At 39.3% G+C, this 25,156-nt stretch overlaps 1 pseudogene; it reads left to right on the top strand.

The window, feature by feature from the left end:
* The first annotated feature begins 6,256 nt into the window (after nt 1-6,256).
* Nucleotides 6,257-25,156, top strand: part of LOC133074086 (histone-lysine N-methyltransferase SETMAR-like) — a 69,969-nt pseudogene continuing 51,069 nt past the window's right edge.

Raw genomic sequence — 25,156 nt, forward strand, 5'->3', positions numbered from 1 at the left:
TAGATAAATATTTTAAGTATAAACTTATACAGGTATTTACTGGGGCATGACTCCATATTTCCCAGAAGTGTAACCACCAAAAACAAAAAAAGATATATGCTATGGTATTTAAAGGCTCTTGGGGATATTGGAACCAATGTTAGAATGCCTTTGTCTTACAAGATTAATATCCTCATCTTTATAATGCTCTTTCTAACGTACAAGATTTGTCATCATTGGCAGCAATATCAGCATCATGAATATTTATTAATTACTCTACAAGGAGTTGTATAGTATGGTTTAGAAGTAATCCCTGCCTGTGTGGAACCTTGCAAGCTATAACAAATGACGTTTGTATGGGTGACAAGGTGAATTTCTATGAACCAGCAAATGTCCATCAACAACTAACGTACTAGTAGATTATGCCTGTGTTGACACTTCCAGTCTCAATAGATGTTTTCCCTCATTATCCAATGGTTGTTATTGAGTGATTAGTGCTATCCTGTGCATCAGAGTAGTTTGTTGAGGCAAGTAAAGTTGTAAATTAAGTATGTGCTTCCTTCCTTCTTTGTTCCCAAGAATAATTTCTGTTTTTTATTCCTGTGCTGAAGAGAATGTGAGTCCCATTAGGACAGGGAATTGGTTTATTGGGTTTATAGCTCCATCTCCATCTTGCAGCACTGTTCTCATAACAAGTTAGGGTTCAAAATGTATGTGTTAAATGATGAAAAACATTCATATTTTTCCACTAAATAAGAGTGCCTACCATGTGCAGACTAGCATGCTAGACATTTTACATATATAGTTGACTCTTGAACAACATGGATTTGAAGTGTGTAGATCCACTAAAATGTGATTTTTTTTTCCCATGAATACTACTATACTACTACATGATCTGAGGTTGGTTGAATTCATGGATAAGAACTGTAGATATGGAAGGACCATGGATAAAGTTAAAAGTGGATTTTCAATGCCCTTAACACGTTATTCAAGGGTTCATCATATTGTCTTATTTAATCCTCACCTCACATCTACAGTTTTGTGATGTTACTGTCCCATCTTACAAATAAGTAGACTGAGTTTTAGGAAGTTCATCTTGCCTGTGAGTAAACACCTAGTCAATGATGGAGAGAATGTTAAGCCTCAGGATACTTTTTACCATCCTACTGACAGTATTAGAACAAGAGACATTTAGAAGTTGATACAATACAGATTCAATACAATACATGATAGAGGCTTACTTTGTTGATATTCTATAGTAAGTAAGAGAAAGATAAAGTTCAATAATATCTCCTAAAACTGTCCAGAAAGGCAAAATGAACCATTTTATAAGTCAAATCCTAGACCTTGTGGATTACAAATAAACTGCATCATGTAATTCCAAATGAACTTGTATTGGAGAAGAGCAGCATGGTGCTTGACAGAGCATTAGCTCTGAAGATACAAGACTAAATGGATTCCCAGTTCTGTTTCTTCAAAAATGTATAGCTTGGTTTCTCTGTGTCTTGGTTTCCTCACCTATAAAATGGAGATTAACTGTGACTGATAAACACTTCATATTCAGTGTATTATTTATCACAGAGGCTGGCATACATTAAATGCTAAGTATATGTTAAATACTATCTTGATTCATTCTATTTCCAAAATAAGGAAGACATGACAAATGTCCTCCAATTTCCATGAATAAAAATCTATTTCAAACCTCACAGGATGTTTTTTGAAGATGCTGTGTCTCTCTCTATGTCTCTGTCTATGACGATGTGGATAGCCTGGAGTTATAACAGACTTTCAGTGATGAATACTTTAGTTAGACCAATAAAATTGCCTTTCCCTTCTTATGTTGAAAGTACTTGATTGTGTGCCTTTTGCAGAGAATGTGTTATACATTCCGTTCACAATAAATTAGTCAGGAGGTTTAGAGCTGCCAGTTGGTCCAGCAAAGAACAGTTTATTACTTCAGGAAAAAAAGCCCACAAAAATATTTCAATCACTGTCTATAAACAGCCTAGAACTCTGCCCTCCTTTGTCACAAGTGATACCAGCACACCAGGGGCATTTCCAGCAAAGTTTTAATTACAATAAAATCTCCTTTAATGAAAACCCAGTATGCATATTTCACTCATATAAAATTGTCACAGCATCATGCATTTTAAGATGGAGAACAGAATCCTACCATTTTAATAAATGGAATCTTCTCTATCTATATGTTCTTCCAAGATTGATCATATTTATTCTTCTACTCTGCCTTTTTGACTAACATTAAATCATAAGCATTTTTTTCATGTAGTTACTTCTTCATAAAGACTCTTGCAGTTGGTTATGTGTTGATAATTTGCTTATTTAATCAATCCCCTTTGAAAGACAGACATATTACTTCTCTTTTTTATTAATTCTATTATTAAAAATTTCCCTTGTAAGCATATTTATATTTACTTATATATGTATATATATGTGTATATATGCATATATATATGTGTATATATATGTATATTCTTCACACACACACACACACACACACATATATCCTTCTTATAGGATGAATTTCTGAATGTGGTCTAACTTGATGAAAGTTTGAAAACTTTTATAACACCTGAACTATGAAGCCAAACCTTCTAAAGAGTTGTCCCAGTTTGTCTGCTACAGTTTATGAATATACCATATTTAAAATTGTTTTCTGTAATTGAGTTATTATCCTCTCATAAATATCAGCTGATATCAGTGTGGTTTGGGCTCTATAATACACATGCACTGAGATGTCGGGTTCATCATGTTCAATAATTCAACTGTAACTCTTCTTGTATGAAAGAATTTTTCCAATTAGCCTTTGCTCCTTTAGCTATTGATATCTTTTTTATTTATATGAATGGAACATTTACATAATATAAACCTTAAAAATTTAATATTTTATGTTAATTTTCCTATCTTCCATTTTATATAGCAATTTTCCTTTATTGGAAGTTATTTTTTATGAATAAAAATAGATTGACTTCTTCCTTTTTGATTTCTTTTAAAATCTTACAAATTTCAATTTCTCTACAAACCTGCTAAGTACTATATGTATATTCTGCTACATTTTTTTACCTAAAGAAATTATTGGGGTATATGGTATAAAATGAGTATCTTACTTTTCAAATGAAGTGCTAAACCCTTTTTGTAGCATCATTTATTTAATTACATTTCCCTAAACATTGTTTCATGATGCTTACTTTGTCATATATCATATGCTTGTATATAATTGGATCTCTTTACAGGCCTTCTAAAAACAGGATTTGACCTATATAAAATTATGATGACCAGACATAGCTCTGAGATGTTGATTGAATGCTTCTATATTGTATCTTCTCTATGGCAGGTTGTTAACATTTGAATGCTTTATAGAAGTGAATTCTTAAAAAAGATGTTGGTGAGTGCATTGGAAACCTTTTAAAATGGCTGTAATTAGCTACTCTGGGAGAATATTATAGGTTTTGATGGGCCCCTCAGTGGCAGTTCCACTGGCCTATCCTATTGACTGACAAAAGATTGTAGGGGAATATTTAATGTTGTTTTAATTAACAACTCCTAAAAGAAAATGTCAATTATCTTTCATTAGCCTGAGGCCTTATCTTTCCAAAATTTTCCCTCACCCCCTTTCAGATGGTACATAGAAAATTATTTCTTTTATTCCCCCACACATATCCATCATCTTTTGGAAGTGAAATGAATGTTTAGTTTTTGCATCGTCAGTTAATGATGATTTTGATTCTAGGCAAAAAGAAAAAAAAAAAAAAAGAAAGAAATTATACTGCCCTCAAAATACCTACCTGGCAGTGATAGGAATTTAATTTTGGATATCTGTTCTCAGAAGATGAAACAGAATAGTATGATAATCACAGAACATTATTAAATGTGTATAAATTTGTTTGCCTTGGAAAGGAATTATGACTAAAGTTATCCACAGGAGAAACCAACAGGAAGTGATCTTTTAGATGCAGGATGTCATACCTGAGATTGGAGAAAGGTAGGGTTCTAGATGCTATTTCCTGAATACCTGGAAACTTGGAGAGAAACAGACTTTGGCTCTTATTCTTATTTCTGGACTTACTATGAGTGGCTTTGGGCAAATAATCTAACTTCTCTTAGCCTCATTTCATGTAACAACAGTAGGACTCACCTCATAGAATTATCATGATTAAAATCAGAGCTTTTGACTAATTATCTGTCACATAACTCAGTGAATGGTGATTTTAGTCATCGCTGGCCACATCATTTTAAGGTCTAAATGCAGAGAAAATCAGGATATTTCAAATAGAGACATCATTATCTCTGGACTTTTGCTCTTGCTGATATCCCTGCTTATAATGGGGAAATTATTTAGGCATTGCAGAGTTTTTAAAAAAAAAGTTCTTAAGTTGAGGAACTTTAAAATTTAATGCAGCATTTATAAACACATTTTTCTGTTTTCTTATTATCAGAGAGTATGTCACTTGTTAAGAGGAAAATGCCAGCCTACAAGTTATCAGACTCATTTATGTAACAAGGCCATTCAGATACTATAGTTGCCTGGGTTGGCCCATGGCTTGTCTTTGAGAGCTGTCACCTTCCTACTTTTCTTAAACTTCTGGAACTTCAAATGCTTATCAGCTGACAAAGGATTCCTCAGTATGGAAAACAAATAATTTTTTATTTAAAAGTCAGAAAGAGGTTAGATGCTTAGGAACCTCAAACAGTCACTTTAAGAGGTCTGTTTTAAGAAGGCTTTTTAGCAAGAGGAAAAGCAAAAATTTTAATTGGGCAAATGAGCAACTAGAGAATGTGAGGGAAATTATTTAGTCCATTTTAGAAATGCAAATAAATTGCATCCCTCTAATAACAGTTAACACTGTATTACGGTGTTATAATAATAACAATAAGCATTTACTGTACCTCAGTACTGATGGAAGAACTTTATATATTAACACCTTATATATCGAAACTGGGAGGTAGACACTATCTTTAACTCTTCCTTACTGACAAGGTGTTTGCCAAGGGGAAACCTGAATTTGATCTCAGCAATCTGGCCTCAGAATAACTGCTCTTAACCCATAAACTTCCTGTCTCTCTACATTAATGTAGGCTCCACTCTTAGTAAACAAGGCCCTTGGGTCTAAACAAACTTGAGGCAGTTAGGCTGCTGTCTTGCCCAGATTTCTCCACATCTTTTACTGGGATTATTCTGCCCCTTCTGACGGGCAGAACAGGTTTGTTCATTTCCAGATTTATAAAGTAGACACCGTTGTCTGTTCTTGAATTTCACATGTGTCTTTACACCATTCCATGTTACCCAATGGCTCAGTGGTAAAAAATCTGCCTGCAATGCAGGAGATGCAGGTTCAATACCTGGGTTGAGGAGATCCCCTGGAGGAGAAAATGGCAACCCACTCCAGTATTCTTGCCTGAAAAATCCCATAGACATAGAAGCCTGGCAGGCTACAGTCCATGGGGTCACAAACAGTCAGACTTGACTCAGTGATTGAACACATTATCCTGGCCTTCCTGAACATTTCCCAGCATGTCCTCAAAAAACTTGCAGGAACTATTCTGTTTGGTTACGGATTTTTTGAATGTCACTCTTCTTTATTCTTAAGACTTTGGAGTGGGCCACCCCCGCCATGGGAGCTGGGGGTGCTGATAGGATCTCGGCTGCCCTTCCGCTCCTTTTGTTGTTTGCTTGTCTGTTTGGTGTCTCAGCTGGTTTACTGTGACCAGTGTTTTGTGAGAGCAATGCCTTCCACGTATCACAACTGCTCTTGAGGTCATCTTTAGAAGTTGTTTGGCACAGGCTGTGAAAGAGAAAAGAGAGGCCTGAAGGGCGAACCAAAAGGAGAAAGGAGGTAAGGGACATGGAGGAGAGAAGGCAGGTGAGGAGGGAGGAACCAGCAAAGGCACAGGGTGGCATCCAGTCTGCTCTGCAGATCACGTGTCCCAGGGAGTTTTCTCTGGAACACATAGCTTGGCTGACTTTTGAAGAGAGAAATGATAGGAAGTGAAAGGGAGAAATGTAGATGGGAAAGTGAGTGTGATGAGCTGAAAGTGACTGTGTTGAATAAATAGCTTTTTTAAAAATTGACTTGATTTCACACGAGGATCTGAAGTTGAAAGCTCCTTTTGCTTTCTCCTTCCCTGCACCAGGCCGATTTTGTAACAAGACCAGATAAAAAGTTGCTATTTGCAAAGTGTCTTTGAGCCTCTCCCCCTCTGATAGGGACTTAATGAGGTGTTGGGTTTAAGGGACTGACCCCAAAGCATCAGTCTCATTATGCCCTGCTTTGTTCAGATCCCGGGCAGCTCACCTCTCTCCTCGAGCCTCGGTGAGGTGAGTGATGCCAAGCTTTTTGTATAACTCCATGCTCAGAATCTTGTTAGGTTAAAGAACTAACTTCTAAGAATTTTTGGTAAATGCTTAAGGAAAAAAAAAAAAAAAAAAGCTGTGCTTACAGTACCATAGTACAGATTGTTTTTCTCCAGACCACTTTCATTATAACTGGTAAAGAATCTTTGAGTGATAGAGAAATTGCTCTCTAACCATTTTTAAGCAGTTGCTAGGACACTCAGAGACTAGTGACACTATAATTAGGTCCATGGGTGATATAGTCTCAGACTGGATTGTAAATGATAACCAAATGCCTGCCTATGCTATGATAAAGGAAAAGTATTGTAAAGAGAGGAAGGGGTGTATATAGTCATCAGTACAATCATGTTAGTAATAAAAACATATTACAAAAGAATAGAAGGAGCATAGTAGTAGTCATACTAGTAGCAGCACCATTTTTTGAGAGCTTACCAGAAGCCAGACACAAGAGTAGGCTTTTAACTGTCACTTTAATTAAAACAAGAAAATTGAGAATCAGAAATTTGAGTAACTTGCCTTAGTTCATTCTATCTTTTAATTAGCAAGCAAAGATTTTACACTATTTATGCCTGACACCAAAATCCATTTACACCCTGCCTCTTCCTCAGAAAGTCTACGTGGTTCACATAAAAGGTTCAGTAGCATAGTAAAGAAGGAAGGAAGGGATGACCTGACTGATATTTGGAGAGTGTGTGTCCTCAAAGGCCTTAGCTGCTTCCCTGTTGGCTCAGACAGTGAAGAATCTGCCTACAATGCGGGAAACCCAGGTTCAATCCCTGGATCTGGAAGATATACTGGAGAAGGGAATGGCTACCCACTCCAGTATTCTTGCCTGGGAAATCCAATAAACAGAGGAGCCCAGTGGGCTACAGTCATGGGGTAACAAAAAGTCGGACATGACAGAACGACTAACACTTTCACTTTTCACTGTCTATGTAAATTGTAGTCATTCTTGTCCAAAGGTGTACAGACCTCAGAGAGCCCATCTTATCCTTCTGACTCTGGATGCAGCTGTAGTGTTTGCAAAGAAGCCTGAGTAGGCATGGTACATAGGTACATCTAAGAAATAGTGTGGCCAACCAAGGCATCCCTTGACAAAAAGAAAAAAGTAATTCTTTCATGCGAAAAAAAAAAAAAATCTAAACATGCCTCAGTTCTTTCTGAAGCCTTTCCAGCCCTCGAGGGGAAACAGTGTTTAGTCTTGTATTGAAATAAGGAAATATTCGGCCTTCAGTGGTTTATATTTCTCATTATCTGCTATAATGTAGAGTGTAAGGGACAAAGGCAGGAGGATCCCCAGCAGACAGTAACTAAGCTCACCCCTCTGCTAATATTTCCTGAATTATAATAACGAACCAATTGTTATGTAATTTTAGAGATACCCTAGGGCCGATATTTTAACTAAGAACATTTTAAATATTTTATATACTTTTAGTATAAAGCTTTGGAGTGACTGCTTTACTTCCAGCAGTTTCTCAGTAGTAATCAAGTAGCACACCAGATAATAAAAGTGTACTCTCTGCAATTTTCTATACATACATGTGCCCACACACACACTCACACTCTTTCCTCCCGAATCTCATGTATAACTATATTAAAAATTAGGTTCAGTTGATTTTTGTAACTTTATATTGCCACCTTCAGTCATGCAAGCTTTCAGTGTTCATCAGCGCTCAGAGTGTACTTTTGAAAGGAAGGGATGAGAGAAAAGCCTAGTCATACTCATGGCATGTTAGATCACCTTTAAAAGTACTTGTAGGTAAGAAAGGTCATTTATGAGAAGGATCTTAATGCTTAGCAAAGTAGACACGTCCCCTGTGTTTATTTCTTAAGGGAGAATGAGAATGTGACTGCCTTTCCCCAGTCCTTCTGGCAAGAAGGCATGGATGTGGGGTGCCAGGTTTCTTTGTGGCTGTAGTCCCCTAAAGGAACTGTAAAATCAGAAACTTGGGGGAATATTCATGAATAAATCCCCTAACTAAAATCAGGAAGCCACTTGATTGTGAGTTAAGATATAAAAGATTGTAGGATTTGGGGTAATTTAAGTGCCCCTCGGTCACCACCCACACAGTTACTTGGACTGGTATCAGTAATTCCTCTGGATTGAAAAATAGGAGTAAGTAATAAAGGAAAGCATAAAATATTCAAATTGTCTTAATACATGAATCTGGGGGTACCATATTGTTATAGTGATCAGATATAAAGTGGTACAAAAATTCAGGTGACACAATTAGTGATTTCTCTCCTGCCCAATGGAAGAAGGCACTCACCAAGACAAATATGAAAAAGAGTCTGTCTAGATTCATTCATTCTTTCACCAATTTAATCATGATGGTTGATTTTTGCCAATTTTCAGTTATCAAATATATACTGAACTGTGTTGTTAATGCCTTCTTTCCCCAAAATAAAGAGAAAATGAGCTACAAAATGTAATCTGGTACCTAATGGACTTGGAGGGATTCTAGGAGCTTAGTCTTGTCAATCAGCATTTGAAAATAAGGCAATTTATGGTCAAGACAGGAAGCCATGTATTTTCAATTTCTGTAAGCTCAGAGCCCAAATTATAGAAAGATTTATTTTTTTCCCCAAAGGTTGGAAGTGATCATTAACTCAGGATGTTTGAATGAATACAGAAAAACAAAGCCTTGATTTAACAATTTTCTAAATGGTTGACTTAAGAAGAAAACATTGTAAGCCCTAGATTTTCCAATAGAAATGTAATTTTGTAGGAAGGCTAGGTCACAGGTCAATGGCAGTGAGTTTTGCAGCTCCTTGCTGGCGGGCCCTGCACCTATACAGTGTAGAGGGAGAAATCATGCAAACTCGTGTGGAATGCTCAGGGGACACCTAAATTCATGGTGCCTATGAAGAATTACCCAGCAGTGAGTGAGAGGATTTTGTTTGAGAAAGTTGTGCTAAGATAAAGCACTTAAAACAGACTTTTGAACAGCAGTATTCATAGAATACTTTGTAGTCAATCCAAGTCTTATAACTAAATGTTTTCACATTTTTCTTTACAATACATTTACGATATACATACTAGTTTTTATCTCTTGTAGCAGTTTAGGAATGAGAGTTTTTAGAGACTAAGTAATTCAATAGAGGGAACTGAGACTCAAGCCTGGCTGTTGGTCTCCAGGCCTCAAGCTTTTTCTAGGACATCACACTGACTCTTGGAACATCTGGTTTCAGTTATCTCAGCCCACGAGAACTCAGCTGACAATTCACTGTGTTTCCAGTTGGGTCTAGAGTTGCTGATTCACCTGAGTATGATCCCAGTGGTTCATTGCCAACCTGTTAGCCCCACTCAGCACATTAGTGTGTTTAGAATGATGTCATGGAGGCAAAGGTGAATAATGATTAAGAAAAAAACATGGACTTAGGAGGCAGACTCCCAGGGTCTAACAGCCCCAGCCCTGACACCTTTTGGCTGTGTGGCCAAGGGTATTTTTCCTTAACCTTTCAATTTCTCACTTTCTATATAATAACAGTAGTACAGCAGTATCCCACAATGCTTGTTGTAAGGATGAAATGAGTTAATTGCCATAAAGTTTTAATATAGCACCTGACAAATGGTAACCACTAAGGCTTGGCTATTATTTTTATACCCTCCCTGTGCTTCTTGGAAACATGCAATGGAAAACATTTGGTTTCATCCCCCTCAAGTGTCTCTTCCTTTATGTATAACTTTTAAATTTATCTTTAATAAAATTAAGAGAATATAGTTTATAAAAATGCAACTTTCTTATAATGACATATTCTTTTCTGAGTATTAAAATACAAATGATCCCAACATTCTGACCTTGGTTCATCTTAGGAAAGAAATGATTTTCTGGTAGTTCATTTTATCTATTGGATTCTATTTGTAATTTTGTAGGGACTTTTTAAAGGTGTTGTGGAATGGGAACACATTTTCCATAACTGCACTTAGTAGCCTATGCCCTTTGCAATGAAGATGTTAATTCAGATGAACACACCGGCGTGAAGAGACCCTTCCACGCTTCCATTGAAGAGACCTGTCCATGTACCTCATGTGCAGTGGATGAGGGCCTCACCAGCTTCCTGTCAGCCTCCCAACTGAATCCTTCAATCTCTTCTAATTCTGTGTTCCCAGCTGAACAGTAGTCTTCATTTACTGAACCCAAGGCTCAGAAAAGACAGTTTTAATTTTGGCCCTGGATAACGATGTGTTCTCAGCTGCTCATTCGTTGATGTCTAGCCAAATAAAGAGTAAAATTTTCCTCTCTGTCTACATATTGTCACCCTCTATGCAGCACAGAAAGCACAGATTGTATTTCTTTAACCTCTTTCATTATGTCACTCCCTAGCTTACAAACTTTCCATGATAGCTTACTATATATGGGATAAAGTATGAACTCTTTAGTTCAGGGTCACCTCCAGACTCTACTTAGATGCACTTAGTTTGTTCTAAGCAAACCAGTGTTCTAACTCTCATTTGCACCTTGAGCTTTTCCGTCTCAAACTTTGAATGGTCCTCTTCCTTTATCTATGTCTATCTTCATAAATTTTCACCATCATTAAAAAGCACCCTTATCCATGAAGCTTCCTGTATCCATCTTTACTATGGGTCAGTAGGTTGGAAGACTTTTCTGCTGTACCACTTCCATTTAGTGTAGCTGTGGTCACATTGTTTAAAACATCTCTAGGTCTCACTTCTTCTGAAAGTTAGAGTGAATCTTATGCAGTGTTCATTGTCATCACAAGGACTTAATGAGATAATACAGGTAAAAATTATAGATACAGTGCTAAAAACATGGTAGTTGGTTAATAACTATTCCTTCCCATTTCCACATCATGAGTTATTAATGCTACTGATTTGATACATGCATTTCTGGCCAATTATAGCATCTATGTGTTATGTTCTATCTTTCCAAAGACATCCAAGTTCTTTAATAGCTAGAATTATGTCTCATGCAGCTTGGCACTCTCCACACATCCTAGCAAAGGGCTATACACATTAGAGGCTGAGTTCAGTAGTTGCAAGATTAACCATAGAAACAGTTTTCCCTCAGCTCCTATGACCATAAAATCAACGGAGCAGATAATGTGTTGTTGTCCCTGAGAGGGAAGAAAGTTCAGGAACCTGAAACAGTGGTCTTGCATGAGCCTGTGTTTGGAGGAGAGAGGGCACATGTTAAGTCTTAGAAGTGTTGGTGCCCCCCCAGGACAGGAGCTTCTTGTCCAGTGGCCACCTTTGTATAAGTTTGATTGGCATTGCAAACAGTAACAGATTCCTACCTCAAGAATAAAATATCTAAATTACTCATAAACATGTCTTCCTATTTGATCATATCTCTATTCATGTATTCAAGATATTTTCCTCAATACCTCGTATATTCCAAATTGTGGGCTGGGTGTTGTAAATGCCTGCATGAAAACTAGCTTTAAGGAACTGAGAGTCAATAAAAAAATATATCTTATATACTGTATGATGATCATATTCAGAAGAAATTATTAAAATTATAAATTTCTATAAGGGAAGCATGGGTTTCCCTTGTGGTTCAGCTGGTAAAAGAATCTGCCTGCAGTGCAGGAGACCTGGGTTCAATCCCTGGGTTGGGAAGATCCCCTGAAGAAGGAAACAACAGCCCACTCCATTACTCTTGCCTGGAAAATCCCATGGACAGAGGAGCCAGGTTAGGCTGCAGTCCATGTGGTCATAAAGAGTCAGACACAACTGAGTGACTTGACTTTCACTTTCATAAGGGAAGCATAAGGGAAGTTCTAAAGCATTAGTTAACAACCCCTTGCTGATCTTTTTGCAAAATTTCAGTAAATAACCGATTTGCTTTTTCTGTTTTACAGCTTGAAATTATGCACGTGCAGGTGCGTGCGGGTGCGCGCACACTACACACACACACACACACACACACACACACACACACACACAGAGTTTCTCTTCTGAGGGACCTTGAGAGTAAGTGATCTTAATGCTTCCCCTTGCAGACAGGAAAATTCTGAGGGGGTTGGGGGGGGGTGTTGTCCATGGTGCTGAAGTTGTCAGGGGCAGAACTAGAAATAATCTCTTGACTGCTGCTGCTATATCACTTCAGTCGTGTCCGACTCCATGCAACCCCATAGATGGCAGCCCACCAGGCTCCCCCATCCCTGGGATTTTCCAGGCAAGAGTACTGGAGTGGGGTGCCATTGCCTTCTCCGCTCTTTTGACTGCAGTTCATTTCTTTTCCATATGATTATGTTGCCTCATCCTGTATATTGGGGGTCAGACTCAATCTGTTGTCCCTTTTGCTCTGAAATTCTATTAGGGTGCATCTTCATGCTAACCAGCAGCTGCTTTCTGGAAGGAGCATTTGAATGCAACTGTGAATCTTGAGGAGGAAATGGTTTTCACTGTGGTTTGAAATCTTTTCTATACTCTCTCCACCCACATATATTTACATCTCCTGCATTCTTAACTGAATTACAGTCAAATGCTTCATTACAGAGGCTCAGCCAAGAGGACAAGCCCTGGGGAATTTATTCACAGACAAATGTATTATTCACAAGCTTGATCTGATCATACAGAATTTGCACCATAACCACACGCCCTGAGGAAATTCCTTTCATAAACCTAAATGATTAGACTTAAAAGAATGGTGTGGAAGAAAAGAAAGGAAAGTATAGAGAGAGCTGGAAGGGGGTGGAGTTCTTGCCAGTTTGCATTTAGGAAGCTCATAGAGGAACTTGTTCTGAGTCTCCTCCCCCACTCACTGCCTCTGCTAAGACACGATTTCCTTCTCTTTACAGACCCCCTTTTGACAGTTTTGAAGGGAGGAGGGGATGATGAATTAAGTAGAGTTGGTGAATTATTTTAATGATGGTTTCTATGACAACGAGACAAATACTTTCCACATACTTTTGTGTTTCAAGCAAAGAGACATTAGGCAAATAATTTTACTGAATCGTGAATGTGGTAAAAAAAATAAAATAAAATAAACCCAATAGTCAGTTGCTTACCATCAAGTGTGAAAGATTTGTACAGTATTATTCCACCTACAGATAATAGTAGTTCTACTTAGAATCAAAGTCAGTGTCTTAATAGCATGAAAGTCTCTAGCATCCTTGATCCAGAGAATTTCACCTTAACTTGTACATTTAATTTCTTCAGACTTAGGCCTCCCTAGTTTCCTCCTGAGGTAGGTTATAACCTTGCCCATAGTAGCTAAGAAGAAGGTTTGATTTCTGTTTTTCCTTACAGTTCTTATCTATGCAGGGTTTCCTATGGTCATTCTGAAAGTCCAGCTCTGTCTCTCAATGGCCGGCTTTGACTGACAGACCAACTGCATTCATGTCACATTTTTGCTTTGAGTGTTGGTCAGCAGAATGCTGTGCAATTGATACTTCTGCTACTTCCAACTCCAACTCTGCAGAGACAAACCCATCTATTATTTAAAACGCTATTAGTACTGGTAAGATCGCACTGTTCTCTCTGACGGTAGCTGCTGAGTGTTATCTAATTGGCTTTTATTACTTCAAAAACCTTGGGAGCGTGGCACTCACATGCACATTTGCTAACAATTGTATTCTTTCCTCTTGTACTCATTGGAGATGCTTTTAGATCATTTAGATTTTGTCAGTAGTCAAGGGGGAATGTTTAAGAGAGAATTTTGGAGAATACCTGGCAAATGACTGCAGAGCCCAGGATAACTTTGGCTGTGGCTACTCTCAGATTCAAGGACACAAATGCGTGTCACATATATGGCTTTTCCCGTTATCATCTGCATTGCAGAGAGTATGTTTGATTCCATCTTGGTGGCATTATAAATTTTTCATGTGAATGCTATGGTCCATTTTGATAGATTTGATCTTATTTGCATTTTTAGACTGGTAACTCATAAACTCTGTTTTCTATTCCTATAGATGTATTCACTTAAATGGAACAGTTTATTGTGTTGTAGCCACGGGTTCTGGGAAACAAACTCATTCAGAAGGACAATGCAGATAGTGGAGTGCAGTTTATTACACAGGTGGGCCCAAGGCAGAGTCTCCTCTTAGCCAAGGACTCTGACCAGTTTTTCTGAAAACCTTATATACCCTAAGTGTACGTGCCCAAACCCACCTCCCCAAATTCCCTAAAACTAGTCTGAACAAAGGGAAAGAAAGATACAATCAAAGTTAACCTGTGATTCATATGCCTTAAACCTAGGTAGTTAACAGTGGACAATTATCAATAGGCCCCCAATAAGCATGATAGAATGCATGATTCTATTTGGATACACAGATAATTAGGGTATTCTTTTAGGCAACAGAGAGTCTAGGTACGAGCCCTGGGGCTCTTCCATCCATGGGGCCTGGTTTTCCAGTTGGTATGTCATTTCCATAGATACTGGGCATATAGCTCAAAGTCCACAGTCAGGCCCTAGATGGAGTCCTGCTTTCAAGATGGAGCCTGTTCTGTCTGTTTCCTCCCTCAATTGATGCTCTTATATCCTTATACTTGCCATGTATAGGATGTCTTCTTCAGAATCATGTGATATCAGAAAAGATGCATCCTTTGCCCACTTCAGTGATGACTGTCTTCTTCACATTTATTTTTGCTTGAGCAGTACTGTGGTTTTGCTTGAAATAATAATTACTAGTAATAGTGATAATAATATTAACAACAGTAGTGTTAGTACTTTCTCTGTTGATTGTTTTGTTTTGTTTTTAAAGAACTTTGCTGCTTTTCTTTATATATTAATACTTTGAGCTATTGTAAGCATTCCCAACCTGTCTGTTGTAAATCCTGTCCTGTGCTTCAAGGCCTTAATTGTGACTGTTCTCTTTAATGTTCGATTTAGTTTACTGTCTCCTTCCCTCTGAACTCCAGGAAATAGGCTTCCATTTTCCCTGCTCATAGAAATGGTTTTCTCTAAAATGGTATTCAGAGCTTGTACTCAGCATGCATTTTCCCCGGTCTCTACCTTGCCTTAAACAACATGCTTCTCAGTGAGTGATAATAACAGGGGAACATTGTGAACACTTCCTATGTACCACCAGCTCTTCTAATCACTTTATGTATAGTCAAGTCACTGATGTATTTCATTAGTTCACTGAATACTCCCAGTATTGCATACAGTGAAGAGTGCTATGCTTTCCACTTAACAGGCAAGGATATTGAGAGCGAACGAGGTGGTCATTTATCCTAAATGTCCTACTTCCTAGGGGAGCTCAGACTCCACCCAAGACAGTCTCACAGGTCCACAGCTCTGTGTTTGGCCACATTGCCAAGCTGCTCTCAGAGTGCCCTCTGGCTTGTCCTCTGGGATGTCTTTGCTCTCACACCTCTCAGACCACATTTTCCTGCACACACATGGATTGAGTGCCCGACAGGGGCCAGCTCCCGTTCTCCTTTTGTCTCCTCTTGTCCCCTTGCCCATCAATTGTATTCAGGAGGGATAGATTAAGGCCAGAATTACACTGCAGCTTTTAAGGTCTAGGGGCCCTTTTCCAGACGGGGCGAAGGGCCATCCACCAAGAAGCAGCACTGACAGTCCTTCCCCATCTCCTAATTAGTAATGATTCACTGTGATCCTCTCAATGCCCCCGCCTCGTCATCATAAATTTATGCAATGGCTTCCTTTTCTTTGACCTCCAAATCTAATCAGTTACTAAATGTTACTGATCTCCCCCTTTACAATTCATTTCCACAGCCATAACTCTACCCTAGGCTCTAATCACTTCATTTCTGAATTACAGTAATGGGTTTAAGTGGCCTTCGTTCCCCCAGGCTCTGTCCATTCCCAGCCAGTTACCCACGGTCCCACACACTGGCCCCCAGAGCACTTCCAGTCATCTTCTGTGACCTGAATCAAATGCAGCCTCCTCTCTGAAGTCTTCACAGATCCCTCCAAGTTGCTCACTCCTCACTCCTGCATTTTGGTGCCAGTCAGATCATATCCTATAAAGGTCTGCACTCCACTCCACCGTAAACTCCTATGGTCTGGTCTGTCTGTTACTTCTCTTTGTAGACACACCATCCAACAGTGTTCTGGTACATAATAATGGCTATTTCACCTAAGAATGAGTTTACAGTTGAGTGTGGAAGTGAACAAATGGGTGAATAGATAAATGAAGGACAAGTGAATGAGTCTGCAGGGGCTTTCATTTGCCTAACTTACCAAGTCCAAAGGTCTGAGTCCAAACAAGGAGACCCAGTGCCCTGCCCCTCCTTCCACTAAACTTAGCTCTAAGAACTACTGATTTGGTCCAGTTTGCTTAAGGAAGTGTGTTCACTGTTTTCTTCACATAACATTTTTTTTTTTCTTCTTGTATTACTAAGTCAAGGCTTTTCCTTCTCTACAAAGTCTGTACCAGTCATCTCCACTTTGACCACTCATCATTTCTTTGCTCTCATAACTAATGATCCCTGGAGCTATCCACCAAAGAGTTGGTGTGATTTCATTTAACGTATTTAGCATCAGGTATCCAATGAAAAGGATTGCAGTCTCAAATCTAAAATGTGACCTTGGTGTGTGTATTACCTACTCTTGTTGTTGTTTATCCCCTGCAGAGTCATGTCCAACTCTTGCAAGCCCATGGACTGTAGCCTGTCAGGCTCCTCTGTCCATGTAATTTCCTAGGCAAGAAAACTGGAGTGGGTAGCCATTCTCTTCTCCAGGGCTCTTCTTAACCCACGGATCAAACCCTCATCTCCTTCATCTCCTGCATTGCCAAACAGATTCTTTACCACTGAGCCAGCAGGGAAACCCCCAGCCTTAGTTTACTGATTGGATGAATGGAGATAACAGCTATTGGCTACTTCACAAATTTGTTGTCATGTGGATGTTCTCCAACACCAACAACCAATTCTCTGATTCTCCAGACAGTCATTCAGTGTCCCAAAATTCAATCACATTCAAACACTATTTGCCTGTGAGTTAGATTTACTATTTACTTGTGAATTAGATCTCACAAGTTAAAGGGTTCAGTCTGATAAGACTGTCCTGCCCTCTTCAGACACCAGTCACAAGTCCTGGACCTCTCATACTTCTCACTGGATAGCTATCAGTTAGAGTTCCCATGGCTACCTTCTAGGGTTAAAAGTTGGCTAATGGCTCACAGAACTCAGGAAGTCCTTTTACTTAGGTTTACTTGTTTATCTTGAAAGATACAATGAACAGTCAGATGATGAAGTCCATAGGGTGAGATCCAGAAGGGTCCCAAGTGTAAGAGCTTATGTCTCCACGGAGTTTGGGTACTCCACCCTCTGGACACATGGCTATGTTCACCAATTCAGAAGCCTTTAGCTTTCCTTATGCAAGAGATTTAACTCTGCATACCCCGCCCCCAGCACTCCCCAGAGGTCAGTGGGAGGGTCTGAAAGTTCCAATCCTCTAATCACTTGGTGTTTTCAGTGATAAGCCTCATCATGAAGCCAGCTGGGGTTCTACCCTAGGTCAGCTCATTAGAATAAACTAAAATGTAATTGAAAGGGGTTCATTATGAATTAAAAAAGACAACGCTCTTATCATTCAGAAAATTCTGAGGGTTTTAGGATCTCTGTGCCAGGAACCACCACCAGGGACAAAAACTGAATATGTTTCTTATAATACCACATGATGATTAAATGAAACTCTCTGTGTAAACTGTAATTTAGTAAAATATATAGAAAATAATTTCATCTACTATAAAGTATAACATAAATGTGGTTTTAAAAAGTGCTCATAACTGCCCTTCTTCTCAAGACTCAAAACAAAGGACAAAACACCCTTCACATCATCATGTATCACTTAACTCTATATTTTCCATGTCTCTGAAAAGCTTTCTTTTAAAATATCTCAACTAAGTTAACCTTCCCAACAAATAGCCCTTAGTTTGTTAACAAATATGCCATTTATGGAGAAACATCCTGATCTGTAGACCTTACAGCAATCCTAGCTGGTCAACACATTCCACCCCCAGAGAGGAATAAACTGAGGTTCAGGCTAGTACCCTGAACTTGAACATGGCAACAGGGCTAGTAAGTTTGGGGCCAGGATTCAAATCCAAGGTCATCTCCCAAACAAGTCCCCATCCTACGCATGGCACCATGACACCTCTGTGACAGAGGGTCAGGATTTCACATTATTATTTCACCAGTAGCCCCATTTTCCAGTAAAGGCAGCATTCCTGCAGTTGGCTCATGGGATTTGAAAGGGGACAAAAGAATCACATGCCGACGTGGCTGTGTGTGTGGAGCACTGTCCTGTTGGGGTCAGCAAGTTGGCTTCTTGCCATCCAGGGATGATGCCTTTTATAATGAGGAAGTTAAAAAGATAATTATGGAAATTAATTCCTGATCTGCTATGGCCTGTGAACTCTCCCAAGCAGAACTTTGAATGTGAAGGGCAGAGCTGCAATGCAGAGCTGAACAGGAAAACCTTATCTTCACAGTCTCTTGGGGATGAGCTGAACAATATTCAGATAACCCACAGTTGTCCTTAACAAGAGTTTTGTGTGTGTGGCGGGGGGGAGCAGGTGTGTGTGTGTGTATGCTGGGGTCTGATTACATGCCTGTGAGCATTCCTGTCACCTGACGCATACAGATGTTCTATTAACCAATTAATTGATTGAGCTAAATAGGCTAAATCAAACTAAATGACATCAACTTGCTCTACAAGGATAGAAATAAATTAGGGTAAGTGTGTTGTAAATGTCAGAATGAACGGGTGAAAAAAGGAAAGAAGGAAAGAAAAGAGAAAATAGAATCTAATCCCTAATTTACTCATTTCTTCCCTTTCCCAGAAACTGCCTAATATACTTTCGCAGATAATTAGAAAATACCCCAGCTTGCAAAAGCTTGTCAGCACCCCACCACATTTGTGTGTTAAAGCCAATGCCAAGCTCAAGGCATGAAGAAATTCAAGATCAATGCTGAGAAATACATTTCCTAGGTTTTTAAATAGTCTTTGGTTATAATCTGATTTCTTTTCAACCAATGCAAACTCTTTCCAGCTCCGTGCTTCAGCTACTGTGAAGGGCAATAGGCATGCGCCAAATGTGGGTTCTGAGAAGTCACTGCAGAAACATTCTTCCTGGAATTCTATGCAGCTTACACGGGAACGTGCACCAGTAATATCCACGTATTACTAAAAATGGAAGGAGGAAGGACCACAGATTTCTATTTCCTGATACTGCCAAGGTGCACACCTCCTATAATTTTCAGAGACCCACACTGTAATTCACTCTATCCTATGATCTGCCTCTTTTCTCTCTCTCATTAGATTTAATTCTGTAATCACACCCTACAGGTCATTCAGGCAGAAATACCCTTGCTGATTGCAACTTTCACCAACTAGTCTGTGAATATTGCTGTAATCTGTGTATCTGTGTGTATGTTTCTGCATGTGAGAGAAAGAGTATTGTCTTCAGCAGCGTCTGCCTTCTCTGTTTTAGTCTGGTCTACTTTACCCCTTCCCGCACTTTGTGTCCATGGAAGTCAGCATTCCATCCACCCCACAGTGGCAGGGGACAAATCCTCCATCCTCCCCAGTCACCACTGAGCATGAAAGTCCTGATCTTCTCTCATTTTTTTTCCTGTGTTTTTAATGACCTCATCCTTGTGGTGATCACAAGCCATCTTTCTTCTGAAAGATGACTATTTCGGTGACCCTGTTATGCTTTTTACAACTAAGGTTTCTCTCGAGGCCTTTTCCTCTTACACTCTGATGTCAAGTGATGCCTGTTTTTTGTCTGTCTTGCTTTTTGCATCTTACTCACCCCTCAATTTGTTTCCTGTGTGTGATGATCTCTTGCTTATCCCCAAGTGAACTTGTGAACATGGTTTCTTTTTGCTCCCCTTACATCTTGTGTGGCATGTATATGTCAATTGCCTTTTCTTCTGGGAGAGGTGTAAGGAGTGGTAGTTGCTGGATGCTGTGTGCATTTCAGTTCAGAAGATGTATCTATGTCTCTCCACTGCCTTGTTTCATGTCTTTATGCATGAGCAGCATCACTCAAGCCGAACTAAAGCTTAACAGCCTGGAACTGCACAATGCATATTCCATAAAAAAATGTTTCAGGTTCCCAGATGAATATGAAGCATTGATTTGCATGGTAGGGAAGTTAGAGGGTCTAAGGAGGCCAAGATTTTGGATTTCTAATAGTTTTATGTTATGCAGGGACCTGAAGAGTTGCTGATTTACACTTTAAGGGATCAAATAGAAGCCATAGTATTTTGTCCCTTCATATTGAGTGATAAGACCGATCATTTGAAATGCATGTTCTAAGACAGGAGTAGAATAAGGCACTGCATCTCAAAGGTGGTGATGATGGCATGAGGGGCAAGGGCAGGGCCACCTATATGACACCAATTTGCCTCATCTGTCCCCCTGTGACTCTGTGTATGGTCTCCAGTCATGGTCATATTTCCCATTTTCTCTTGCCCAGCATTAAGTGCATTTGTTCTCTTTTTGTGGTTAGAATGATAACAACATGGTAAGAGAGGAGAGAGAGAAACAGAAAAGACAAAACTGTATAGGAAACCATGCTGGGATGTTCTAGTCTCAGTGTACAATACGTAATTTTTAATTTGGACAAATTTGTCAGTGTGTACCTTTATCTTCCATTTACATTTCTATATATTTAAGTAAGGGAGAGCTAGACAAAAGGAGACAAGAATAAGTATATGGCAATAAACACAGAAAATTATTTTTCCTTAATGGAAAAATTAATTACATAGATACAAAATGTGTTCTGTCAGCCCTCAAGAATCTTAGGAAGAAAAAAATATATTTTTATCACTTAATTAGGACTTTCTAGGAAATGTAACTTAAGAAAATATAGTGAGGGGAGGGAAGGGGAACTGAATATTTCTTAAGCATCTACTATGTATTCAAGCACAGGAGTAGCTGTGTTTGTACAGAATAGCTAATCTAATCCTCCCAACAGACAGAAATAAATAGTGTCAGCCCTCATTTTTATAGCTATGGAAACTGGAACTCCAATAAATTAAGTTGTTTACCTAAAACCATACAAGAAAATAGTGAACAGCAGATTTGATGTCAGGGTACTCTATTTAAAAAAATATATATTTTCCTAGATTTTTTTGGGGGGAAATTCTATTCATGATTACATGTCTCCTCTGTTAAGTTATTATCTGTGGCTAAGAAGAATAGGATCCATGATATGTGGCGCTCTGTCTTATCAACCTAGGACATAAATGTAAAGTTCTGTTTCATGTTTATACAAGTTCAGGAATTTCTTAGCTGAGCAGTTTTCTGATTGTGGGCCTAAACTGGTTGCCTGAGGTAGGGTAGCAATCTTATTAATTCTTTCCTAGACCTAGGGAAGAGGAACCCTATGCTGGGTTCCACACTCTGCCTGGTCCTTCCAAGGTCACATGTCTCCTTAGAGGGTGAAGAATACCCTCTATGACCCAAAGGCATCTGGTATCCTAGAACTCCCTGCCCAGAGAATCTTAGACCCATTCCCTAGGTCTGCACTGGTCTCTCTTCTGGGCCATTAAAGAGCGTGAATGTGAGGATAAGGGGCCCTCCCAAATGCACACTAGAGCTGAAGCCAGGACAGGATGAGAAGCAGAGAAATCAGTAGTCAGAGCAGCTCTTCCATCCCCGCCTGCCTCGGACACACAGCTTCAAGGAGCTGAGGATTCTGTGTAGACCTGGGCTTCTGGGGGCATATGATGGTATTATTCTTTTGATATTTAGCACAGAAGTCTCTTTATTGTATCATCCTGTGCTGCGCTAAGTCATTTCAGTCGTGTCTGACTCTGTGCAGCGTTATGGACTACAGCCCGCCAGGCTCCTTTGTCCATGGGATTCTCCAGGCAAGAATACTGGAGTGGGTTGCCATTTCCTTCTCCATGTATTGCCCTAGACCTAATATATAATAGACACAGGCCTGAATATCAGCACACTCTGATTATATTTTACTAAGGAAAAGAGGATCCACTCTGATACTTTCTTAAAAAAAAAAAAAAAAAAAAAAAAGATTATTTGTTTTTTTTTGACTGTGCTGGGTCTTTGTTGCTGTGCAGGCTTTTCTGCCGTTGCGGGGAGCAGGAGTTTCTCTCAGTTGTGGTGGGCATGCTTCTCTGCTATGGCGTCTATTTGTGTGGAGCACAGGCTCTAGGGTGCTCAGGCTTCAGTAGCTGTGGCTCCCAGGCTTTAGAGCACAGGTTTGGTAGTTTGGAGAAGGAAATGGCAACCCACTCCAGTACTCTTGCCTGGAAAATCCCATGGATGGAGGAGCCTGGTAGGCTACAGTCCTTGGGGTCGCAAAGAGTCGGACACGACTGAACGACTTCACTTCACTTCACTTGGTAGTTTTGGCACACGGGTTAGTTGTTCCACCGCATGTAGGATCAGGGACCAAACCTGTGTCTCCTGCATTGGCAGGGGGATTGTTAGCCACTGGACCACAAGGAAGCCCCACTCTGGTAGTTTCAACTGCAATTATAATTTTAAACAAATTTCACATAACACTTGTTTCTCCAGCTTCCTGTATCCTTGGGGAATGGGGAAACACAAGTAGCTCTTTGATCCTGACCTCCTAGAAGCAGTCTTCCTTGAACACCAGCATCCCCACACATGTTTCCTTCCCTCAGCAGCCATACAGGCACCTCTTTGCTTCTCCTTGGATCCCATAAAAGTGTGACTGCTTATGATGGTGGATCTCAGGGGCTTCTCTTAATGCTGACCTATTAGAGTTGTGGTAAAAGTTAACTAAAATAAATGTAAAATGGCAGAAAGTGCAGGGTATGACAGAAGAACACACAGTTTCACAGATAAACAAGAAATTGTAGTTTCCTTCTTGTCTCTTCCCTTCTGTAGTCCTTTTATATTAGCTGGAGACATGAGGATTCCATGACTGCTGAAGTCCCTCCATCACATACTTTTACCACCCTCCATTGATTCATAAATGAAAGAGGCTAATGAAGCCTTAGGTGCTCTTTTATCAGGTCCCTCACCATCAAATGCCAGTTCAACTCAACAGCTACCTGCCATGCCCCCTCCTGCTTTTTGTTGTCCTTACCCTTGGTTTTACTCTTAGATTCACCCCCACTCCAATGCACTCATTTCCCCGAAGTACAGCCACTTCATCTCTGTCATTGGGCTTTTAGTCAGATGAACATAAAGCATTTATCCAGGAGAACTGGCCTGAGTTGGTACAAAATGTCACAACCCATTTGCTTAAAAAAGTAAAAATAAAGTCATCTGTGCTGTTTATCTTCAGCTTTCCACAGAGAAACAGCAGTTGCTGATTCTAATCTCTTGTGATATAGTGTCACTTATCCTAAAACCCACTGCTTTTCTCACACATGGATGCAGAACTGAAAACCACCACAGCAGCCTGGCTGATGGCTTGAACTTGAGGTGCATGAGCTTGTCTTCCCATAGCGAGTTTCCCATTTCTCATTTTCTGCTTCTTATGCTCTTAGCATATTGAGAAGGACTGAGAGTCAGAATTGCAGCTCTTCCTTTTCCTGCATTAAATCAGCATGCAGTGTATGGTACATTTCAGATTTAAATATGCAGCGGCTTTGTATGAGGCAAAATGGGAAGAAAAGTATGCCCTGTGGTCCTGACTGTGTTTTGAAACTAAAGTGATGAGAGGAGAGTATTACCAGAGGCAAGTCTTCTGAAGATACTATTTTTAGGGGCATTTCTCTGTTGATTTCTTAAGCAGCCTCTGCATTAACAAGAGTTTTAGTATTAGGATAGCTTAATGAGGTGCTAATTAGTGAAGAAGAACTGAGCCCTCTGTTAAGTCCCCCCAAACTGCATTGTTTACAAGGGGTCAGATGCTCTCTGCATATTTCTACATGAGCAAAATAATTACAGTGCTTTCTAATCTCATTTCAAATAACATTCAGCCAACTTCTTCTTAGACTACAAATGTGTGCGCACACACACACACACACACACACACATATATACATACACCTCAATTTAAGTCAATACAAGCAAAGTAGACTCAAAGTGGATTATAGAAAATGGAAGGAAGTTGATGCCCTCATCTCTATTCATTTCTCCTGGAGTTAACTGCTAACTTATTGACAATGAATTTGGGCTCAGCTTGAGCCAATCACATATTTCATTTGGAACTGACACGTTACAGTCTACCTACTGGCATCCTGCTGGTATTACACGTGACAGACTTGTGATGACTGCTGCATGCAGACATGTTTAAGATGAGCATGCTCAGAAGAGCTTTGCCCAAAAACTATTAAACTAGAAACAGCACTTCCCTTAAGCCCAAGAGAAAGAAACTAGGGTGAATTTAGCAACATGGAAGAAGCCCCTTTGCAGACTAAAAACAGCTAGGCAGTAACAGAGAATAACTTTGCAACCCACTTCATAAAGTCCCACTTATTTAATAAAGGACTGCTGGCCCTTTGCCTGATTAGAATGCAGGCTTCAGCGTAAATATCACTGAAAGATATGTTCAACCCAGTCATGGAGATTTATTTCTGGAGAAAATTAATTAAATACAATTCAACAAAATATTCAGTGTTTTTTGAGAACCCATTTATTTGTCACATGCTATGAAATGTACAAAAGTCATACTTTATAAGCTGTTTTTTTTTTTTTTAAGCAAAACTATGACAATTCCTCATGTGAGTATGGTTATATTTTTTCACTTTCATGTCTGTCAATTCAAAGTCATGAGGAACCACACAAATATTTCAGTAGTTCAGAAGAGGAATCCTATTGAATTTTGAAGTTATAGAAACACTATGATGACAAAACTGGTATGTAGCTTGGCCCAGAATGATGAAAATCAGTTTGTTAAGTGGACTTGGGAGCAGTTTCTTAGGTATTCATAATAACAAGAAAGCCACTGAGATTAAGAAAATGTTAG

The sequence above is a fragment of the Dama dama genome, chromosome 19 (assembly GCF_033118175.1).
Source record: "Dama dama isolate Ldn47 chromosome 19, ASM3311817v1, whole genome shotgun sequence".
NCBI lineage: Eukaryota > Metazoa > Chordata > Mammalia > Artiodactyla > Cervidae > Dama > Dama dama.